Genomic DNA, 9522 nt, shown 5'->3' on the forward strand with positions numbered 1-9522 from the left:
ACAATATCCATAGATTTAATCGAAAACTATCTTTTTATCGATATTTCTTTCTTTCTTTCTATATATATATATATATATATATATATATATATATATATATATATATATATATATATATATATATATATATATATATATATATATATGATGCAACATGGACCTCCGACAATTATTCTGGACTTCTGGTGCAATGAAGATCTTAGCAACAGAGAGCAAAGTCATTATAACTGCCCCAGGGCCTGTGCCCCGGGAGCAGGCTCCGACAATCAAGTTAGCTCGGTTTGATAGATGAGATAGTCCTCCTGAGCTGGAGAAAACCATCTTGATGATAGTGGTGGCGTATCACGGAGGGGTGGCAGCTGAGTCTCCCGGACGGAGTCTAGCATGGTGGCTCAGCCAGTGGGTGAGAGCCCCCTTCCATGGAGGAGGCACTATTCACTTTATAGGGGACAATTAGGTCAAGGGTAATTAGGTCATGCCTATTTCCAACCTAATTCAGTCCCAACTAGAAAGGAGCTAGGCAAGGCCTCCCTTAAGCGTCGGGTGAGGCTGGCGGTCCCACATCAGACAAGGTTGGAGGGTGCGCACCAGGAAAGGCTGACAAGGCTAGGAAGGGAGCATCAAGCGAGGCTAGGAAGGGAACACGAGACAGGGCTGACAGGAGCGCACCAGGAAAGGCTGGCATGCCAGATCTTCCTAGGCCAAGCTAATGCCCCTAATATCATCATGTCCACGTAGTATGATGTTATTGGTGTTGGATTAATGTCTAAGCCCATAACTATATTTGGTATGTACTTGACCCGGTTGTGCATGGTCCTTTTGGGTTGCATTCACCAAAGCAACTTGAGTGGATGAATATGGAGAAAGAGGATGTTAAGGTTTATTAATATATTATAAAAATAATATATTAAAAGAGAAAACATATTTATTTTATTAACATTGGTCAAGAATTAATTTTATGATCAAAAGAGGTTAATTGAATTAAGGGGACTGAACTTGTAATTATGTGATAGTTGCAAAGTTGGGTAAGGAAACCCTAAAGCATAGGGAGGACCAATTCTAAGGATAAGGACCTTATGAATTCATCCAAGGGGATTCTAGAATGATCATTAGGCTGCTTGGTGGCTAAGTAACCAAATAAGGATAACCAATTGAAACCCTAATTTCCACACCCTATATAAAGACCCCAAGGGCATGGGATTTCGACTACACTTGAACCCTAGAAGTCTTAGAGCTGATTTTTCCCTCCCCTCTCTCTCTCTTTCTCTCTCTCCTGCTTCATCCAATTGCTTTGGTGTTTGTAAACCATTAGAGGCACAACATTTGGGGTGCTAAAGTTCTCAAAGCATCAAGATCTACAACAATCAAGGTATTCATCTAACTTGTTTATTTGATATTCAATTAGTTTTGTTGTATGCTAGATTAGGGTTCACAAGCTTTGGTTAAATTTACATGTATAATAGAGAAACCTAGATCCAAAGCTTTAGGGTTTTGCATGTGCACATAGGATGTTCTTTTGCTCAAAACCTATCAGTGTTATTAGAGCCTTGCTTGGTTTCTATTGTATTTGATGCATGGTGCATTTATTTATTACTTAAAATCGAATTTTATGCTATCTACTTGAAAAAATCGTCGAGCCCTATGAGGTACTCGACGAGTAGGATGAACTCGGTGAGTATTGTAGGGGACTCGGCGAGTCGGGCTGTCAAACATACGGATTTTCAGGATTTTGGCTTATCTGACTTGTGATAATTACCAAAAATCTTATTAATTAATAAAATCAGAATTTTATTGATCCGATGTGATTATCTTAATCAAAATAAAAGATATTTATCATTTAATTAGATAATTATTGTCGTATATGATAAATCTTAATTATTTGAGTTATTTGATCAATTATCTTGCATGTAATTGGACTAGATCAAAATTAAATAACCACCAATTAATTGTTTAATTGTTTTATTTGAATTTTGATCTAGATAGTTTTTAAATTTTTCAAAACATGCCCTCAAGTTTTAGAATTTGAATTTTTTGATTAAAAGATTAATTTTGAAATAATTAAATTCCAAACCCTAGAATTTTATAAGTTTAAAGTTCAACCCTACATTGTTATAATATTATAAGAATAATTATTATATAAGTATAAGATAAATGCTAGTCTTACCGTTAGTAGACCTCATTCACGAAGCTGATCTATAAGGGGCGGGGGGATAAGGTTGTTGCCTATAAAATGGTAGTTTAATGGATGTATACTCTCACCCACCGCTTCCTTGATTGGTGGAGGGTCGTTAGCTGAACGGGTAGGATAGGGAAACTAATTTATCAATAAAATTATAATGATTAATAAACGAACTTAATGTTTTTATAAACTTCCCAATCTTAGTTACTTTAGGCAAAATGTGAAAATGATACTATTCCGTGAAATTACACTTTGTACCCTTCCCTAGACCCTGATGGAGCGTATGTGGTTAACCGATACACTAATTTAAGTCTAAGCAAAGGTGGAAAAGGGTGACTATATGTTTCTGATAGACTATGGAGCATGTGTGGTTAACCGACACATTGATTAGATGACTATAACATTGAGGGCACCGTGTACATTTGCATGGTTATTCACTCTCTGTTTATGATCATCGGTATCCTAGTCACAAACTTAAGGGGCATATCAACATTTTAACATGTCATTGAAAAGTTCAATGAATCTCAAAGAATCTAGGACTTTCAATACATTTAAAACTTAATTGCTTTTGTTTTTCATGGTGGAAATTAGTGAATCATCATTCACTTACCTTCGAATTATTTGTTGTTTAGATTACGAAATCCCTCTTCTAAATTGAAAATAATGTTTTTGTGTCCTAGACCTAATTTATCATTTGGGTGTTTAATCGGGGATACTTATCTAATCAACTTCGCCTCTTTTCTTTTTCAGATGTGTAACTCGAACAACAACGCTTCCGGCCCAAGCTCTTCCGACTCATTCTCACTCATGAACTTGTGTGGGAGGGTGATATTTGACGTAAGCAATTTTAACGACTGGGTCTGCAACACAAGGATGGTCACCCGCTATGAGAACAAGGAGTATGTCCTCGACAAGGAGATGAAATAGGTAGATGTAAACACTGCTACTCCTAAGGAGATCGCTGCCTTTGAGGCCCATGAGCGTGATGCCATGAAAGACCATTGCATCATGCTAGCGACCATAACTGTTGAATTCCAAAAGTCCTACGAGGACTTCTATCCCTATGAAATGCATCAAGATTTACTTGACATATACCACCAGAGTGCCAGGCAGGAGAGGTACGATATCATTACTTCGATGATCACGACCAAGATGAGAGACGAAGAGTCTGTCACTACGCATCTGCAGAAAATGCAAAGATATGTCGACCACCTGTAGAAGTTTATTGTTAACTTCGATAAAGAGTTGGCGATTGATATCATTCTTTACTCCTTACCTCCTTGCTACAACTGGTTCCACATGACCTACCACATGAATAAAGAAGAGGTCATGTTGAGCAAGCTTCAAGGGTTGTTGAGGACTGCTGAGAGCAACCTCAAGGACAAATCCGTAGCACAAACTCCTACTCCTACTGCTGCCCAAGGGTAAGAAGAGGAAAAATCCCAAGATGGCACCTCTTTTAATTGAACCAAAGCTGGTCCTGCTGCACCATCTTCAAACCCAAAAGATGTAGAGTGCTACCACTGCTACGACAAAGGACATTGGAAACGAATCTGCCCGAAATATCTGCAAGATATCAAGGATGGAAAGATCAAGCCGTCCTACGCATGTATTTGTACTATTCAATCTAATGATTCATCACATGCTATTTCTTGGGTTCTCGATACAAGGTGTGTATTTCAAGTTTGTTCTGATTTGCAGGGCCTAAAAAGAAATAAGGATGTGGAGCATAGGAAGATAAACTTGATCATGGGGAACAGAAGAGCGTTGTCTGTCACTAAGACTAGATTCGAATAATTGTTGCTATTCGGCAGAAATGGCAAGAAACATCATTTATTTTCATGGTTTTTATAGACAAGGATTTAGATATTCATTTGACAATGAAGAGGGTTCTATTAATTCTTATCTTAATGGTGTTTTTATTTTGAAGCACGGCCTTATAATTGAACATATGAAACTGTGATGGTTGTAGACAACTTAGGAAATGATGTGTTGCATATCGATTCTTCCAATAGTATGGACAAAGCATGCTTGTGGCATTGCTGTCTTGGACATGTAAACAAGAAACGCGTAGCCCAACTCCAAATGGATGAAGTATTAGAGTCATTTGACCATAGGGACGATGACGTGTGTGAGTCTTGTTTACTTGGAAAGATGACGGAGTCACCCTTCACTGGTTCTTGTGAAAAGGGTGAGGGTTTATTGGATCGCATACACACCGATGTGTGTAGGCCCTTTAGATCCACCACAAGGGATGCAAGCCACTTCTATGTGAACTTTTATCGATAATTATAACAGATATGGGTATATCTACTTAGTCAAGCACAAGTCAGAAACCTTTGAAAATTTCAAAGTGTTTAAGTAGGAAGTGGAGAATCAGTAGGGCAAGAAAATCAAGATGCTTCGGTACGATCAAGGTGCAAAGTACCTTAGTCTTGAATTACATGACTACATTAAGGAATGCATAATCGTTTCGCAATTGAAGCCTCCTAGGACACCGCAGTTGAATGGTGTGGCTGAGAGGCGCAATCGAACCCTGCTAGACATGGTTCGTTCCATGATGAGTCGAGCTTCATTACCTATCTGATTCTAGGGGTACGCCTTAGAGACTGCCGCCCATATCCTTAACTTAGTATCTACAAAGAAGGTTGCCAAAACAGCTCATGGGATGTGGACATGGAAAGCTCCCTCGTTGGCACATATCAAGGTTTAGGGTTGCGAGGCTTTTGTAAGAAGAGAGAATCACAACAAGCTCGAACCTCGTAGCGAGCAGTGTATTTTCATTGGCTACCCATAGATGTCCTTTGGATATATCTTCTATAGACCGAGTGACAATGTTGTCTTTGTTGCGAGGAGAGTGATTTTCTGAGAGCGAGAAATCATAAACCAAATGAACAGTGGGAGGGAAATCGATCTTGAAGAGCTTCAAGAACCGAACGATGAAGGAACCTCTAACACTAGCTCTCAACCTGAGGATGAAACTCCAGTTGAACCAATTGATGAGTCCTCACCTCTTAAACGTTCCAGTAGAGTTAGTGCTCCACTTGTGTTATATGTTTTCATATAACAAGTGAACGTGATATGCTTATTAGTCACAGTACACTGATAAATTTGGATGTACCTAATAGCTACAAGGAAGCCATGGTAGGCCCGAAGTCTGAGAAATAGAAAGAGGCTATGGACAATGAGATTTAGTCCATGTATGACAACCAACTTTGGAATTTGGTTGAGAATGTACCAGGTCGTAAGAAGGCCGGGTGCAAGTGGATCTTCAATAAGAAAACTGATATGGATAGGAAAGTGCACACTTATAAGGTGTGATTGGATGCAAAGAGCTTTACTCAAACTCTCAGAGCTAACTATGATGAAACCTTCTCACTAGCTGCGAAGATAAAGTCTATTAGGGTGATGCTAGTCATAGCTGTGTTTCATGATTATGAAATTTGGCAGATAGGCATCAAAACCACTTTCCTTGATGGGAAGTCGGCTGAGGATCTTTTCATTAGTCATCCACATGGTTTTGTCGATGTGAAACATCTTAATAGAGTGTGCAAGTTTGAGAAATTCATTTATGGATTGAAATAAGCATCTCGCAGATGGAATCTTTATTTTCACGAGAAATTCAAAGTGTTTGGCTTCTTGCAAAGCGAGGATGATTCATGTGTATATGTCAAAGCCACTGGGAGTAGAGTTAGCTTCATCATATTGTATGTTGATGACATACTACTCACAGGAAACGACACCCCGACCCTGCAGGAAGTTAAGTCCAGGCTTGGGAAGTGTTTCGCTACCAAGCACCTTAGAGAGGCTGTCTATATTCTGGGAATAAGGATAGTGAGAAACATGAGTAAGAGACTAATAGGACTTAGTCATAATACTTACTTAGACAAGGTACTAAAATGTTTTAGTATGGAAAATTCTAAGAAAAGGGAGTTACCGATCCAAAAGCATGCAATGTTGAGTAAGACTCAAAGCCCGAGTACCAAAGTCAAGATAGCAAAGATGAGCTGAGTACCTTACGCTTCCGCAGTTAGGTCGATCATGTACGTTATGGCTTGTAATCTCCTTGATGTGGCCTTCTCTTTAATTGTGGTCAGCGGATATCAAGGGAACCCTGACAGAGCACATGGACCACAGTCAAGAATATTCTTAAGTACCTTCCGAGGATCAAGGAAGGGTTTCTAGACCTCGGTGGGAGTGATGAGTTAAGGTTGCGAGGGTATATTGAAGCCAATTTTTAGACCGATTGAGACAACTATCGTTCTCAGTCAGTTTTGGTCTTTACCCTGAATGGAGGAGTGGTGACTTGGATGAGTTCCAAGCGAGAGTTCGTAGCTGATTCAACGTGCGAATCAGAGTACATAGCGGCGAGCGAAGTGTCAAAGGAAGCGATATGGCTGAAGAACTTCATCGGAGACCATGGATTTGTGCCAGCCATAAATGAGCCTATGGAAGTCTTCTGTGACAATGAAGGAGTGGTTGCTTTGACCAAGGAACCGAGGGATCATGGCAGATACCAACATATCGACATGAAATATCACTTTATTAGACATTGTGTAGAAGAGGGACTCCTCTTAGTGAAGAGAGTATCATCAGAAGAGAACCCAGCAGATCCGCTTACGAAGGGACTAAGGAGGGTTAAGCACATGCAGCACGCTAGGAGCATTGGGCATTGATAATGTGTAAGCGCATCAGTAACTTGATGTTGTAAAACGCATTGTTCTGCATGATTTGAGGAGTGAATGATAAATGCATATAAGTCGAAGTTTATTTGTTCCTTTTATCCTAAGAGAGTAGAAGCGATATCTGGGTCCCTCGATGATTTGGTTTGACTTATGTATAGGGCCCAGTCAGGACTGAATTGATGTGTTCAATTAAGTTCTATGTCCAACAAATCTGAGATTGAGAAACAAACTGCTGGACATTAAGTATAACTATGTTCCATGTAATTGTTCGCACGATATCTTGAGAGCAGAGGACTATACGATCCCTTATCTAAAGGACATGTTATTGATAAGATCAAGAGTTTTGAGAACTGTGATTGCTAATCGGATCCTGAAGTCGTACTTATACTTAGAGTTAATAGACTTATCCAAGTGGGAGACTGTTGGATTAATGTGTAAGTCCATAACTATATTTGGTATGTACTTGACCCGGTTGTGCATGGTCCTTTTAGGTTGCCTTCACCAAAGCAACTTGAGTGGATGAATATGGATAAAGAGGATGTTATGGTCTATTAAAATATTATAAGAATAATATATTAAATGAGAAAACATATTTCTTTAATTAACATTGGTTAAGAATTAATTAAGAATTAATATTTTGATCAAAAAAGGTTAATTGAATTAAGGGGATTGAACTTGTAGTTATGTGATGGTTACATCATTGGGTAAGGAAACCCTAACGCACAGGGTGGACAAATTCTAAGGATAAGAGCTTTAGGAATTCATCCAAGGCGATTCTAGAATGATCCTTGTGCTGCTTGGTGGCTAAGTAACCAAATAAGGATAACCACTGAAACCCTAATTTCCACATGCTATATAAAGACCCCTAAGGCATGGGATTTCAGCTACACTTGATCCCTTGGAGTCTTGGAGCCGATTTTTCCCTCCCCTCTCTCTCTCTCCTGCTTCATCCAATTGCTTTGGTGTTGTAAGCCATTAGAGGCACAACTTTATGGGTGCTAAAGTTCTCAAAGCATCAAGATCTACACTCAACAATCAAGGTATTCATCTAATTTGTTTATTTGATATTCAATTAGTTTTGTTGTATGCTATATTAGGGTTCACAAGCTTTGGATAAATTTGCATGTACAATAGAGAAACCTAGATCCAAAGCTTTAGGGTTTTGCATGTGCACATAGGATGTTCTTTTGCTCAAAACCCATCAATTGGTACACGACCCATGACATTGGATTGGACTCAGTCATATAAATCGTGTATCATGAAGTCCCCCTAGTTCGATGTGGTTGGATTGCTAACAATCATATCAAACTAGACAAAGAACAAATGCATTAAATAATAAAGATAACGACCGAACTTCACCCATGAGAGTTCTGGTGATGCGCAATGAGACAAGTATGTGCTTGCTTAATGATCTTTCCTTCTTACGAGCATGATCCGATCTGTGTGAAACATCCTAGTTGTTGCTACCATTATGCAGAGTAAGGCTACTGATAATGTTATTGCAAAGTAAGGCTATTATGTGACAATGATGTCGATAAGTCGTTAGGCCAGGGTATCTAAGAGGTATAAGCAAGGCTGGTACAAATGATGATATGTAGATCAAGGCTTCTATAGAGTGTGCAACGCAGTTGGAATGTCACTGATAACTATCTACATAGTCTGCTTTGCATGAGAATTGATAACCATTCTGAAGGTGTTTCTTGCTTGTAGCTGCATTCCCCCCAGTCTAATGTGGGTAGCGTAGGTAACCGTCTCAGACTATGGTGCATATGGAAAGGTTTCTATAACAGTACACAACGAGGTTGTTTTCATGATAATAGACAACAAGATTGTTGTCAAGAGCCAGATAACATAGATGCCGAGGGATTATAAGTCGGAGGGTTGTTGTCGTGATAGTATTCTTCTTGAAGAGTAACCTTGCTATAGTAAGATGTAATGTAGGAAACACCTTATGATCGTCGGAGCATAGGAAAAGAATGTTGTTTATAAGAGAAGAGACACCAAATATGGTGTTAAGCATGACATAAACTTATGATGTGCGAGTTACGGTGCGTGATGATGCACAACTTATGTTGCGCGACTTGGAAGAATAGTTTAGGCTTAGTAGCCAAGAATTGTGGATTCATCACGTGCGAGTGCATCATGTGGAATAGAACGAGCTTAGCTACCAGCGATCATAGATACATCACGTGGGAGAGCATGATGTTGAATGGATCGAGCATAGCTGCCACCGATTGTAGACACATCACGCAGGAGAGCATCGCGTGGAATGAATTGGGCTTAGCTACCAACAATTGAAAATACATCAAGTGGGAGAGTATTGCATGGAATGGATCGGGCTTAGCTACCAGTGATCATGGATACTTCATGCCGGAGAGCATCGTGCGGAATGGATTGGGCTTAGATATCAATGATCATAGATACATCAAGCGGGAGAGCATCGGCCGGAATGGATCGGGTATAGCAGCCAATCGACTCAAGGCAAGGATACTGAACCTTACAAGCAGAGCTTGCCGCTATAATGAAGTCGGGATGAGAAACCAGGTAACTCAAGGCAAGGGTGCTGAACATTGCGTACGGGGCTTGCCGTTATGATAGAGTCTGGCTGAGAAGCCAAACGACTCAAGGCAAGGGTGTTGTATCTTGTATGCGTGGCTT

Source organism: Lactuca saligna, chromosome 5 (genome assembly GCF_052625555.1).
Source record: "Lactuca saligna cultivar CGN05327 chromosome 5, ASM5262555v1, whole genome shotgun sequence".
Taxonomy (NCBI): Eukaryota; Viridiplantae; Streptophyta; class Magnoliopsida; order Asterales; family Asteraceae; genus Lactuca; species Lactuca saligna.